Source organism: Sinocyclocheilus rhinocerous, unplaced genomic scaffold (genome assembly GCF_001515625.1).
Source record: "Sinocyclocheilus rhinocerous isolate Xijiao unplaced genomic scaffold, SAMN03320098_v1.1 scaffold2252, whole genome shotgun sequence".
NCBI classification, from domain to species: Eukaryota; Metazoa; Chordata; class Actinopteri; order Cypriniformes; family Cyprinidae; genus Sinocyclocheilus; species Sinocyclocheilus rhinocerous.
The window spans coordinates 935,999-936,409 of NW_015650091.1; positions in this window are offsets into that span (position 1 = coordinate 935,999).

Here is a 411-nt window from a genome sequence, read left to right on the forward strand (position 1 = left end):
CGGGAGTGATGCGCGGTGACGCGCTGCCAAGATGGCGACGGCCGGCTCCGCCTACTTTTGAGCTTCAAAAACGCTCTTCGGAAAATCTACGGGTGACATCACGGACACTACGTCCATGTTTTTATACAGTCTATGGTCTCAGCGTTTTTGTCCATACAGTAAAAGACAAGGGGTCCAATGTTTGTTTTTTTTTGGGATCCCATTGACTTTCATATATCTTCTTTTGTGTTCTACAGAAGTAAGCTATACCCAGATAGCACACGTACATCTGCGAGATGTCTGTTAAAGATAGCTTTATCTGGAAAGCATCTGCAGAGTACAAACATCTGATAGACGTCTTTAAGATGTCAGTTTACATTCATTCTAAATCATAAACGTCTGAAACATCTCGTCTATTTGACATCTGATAAG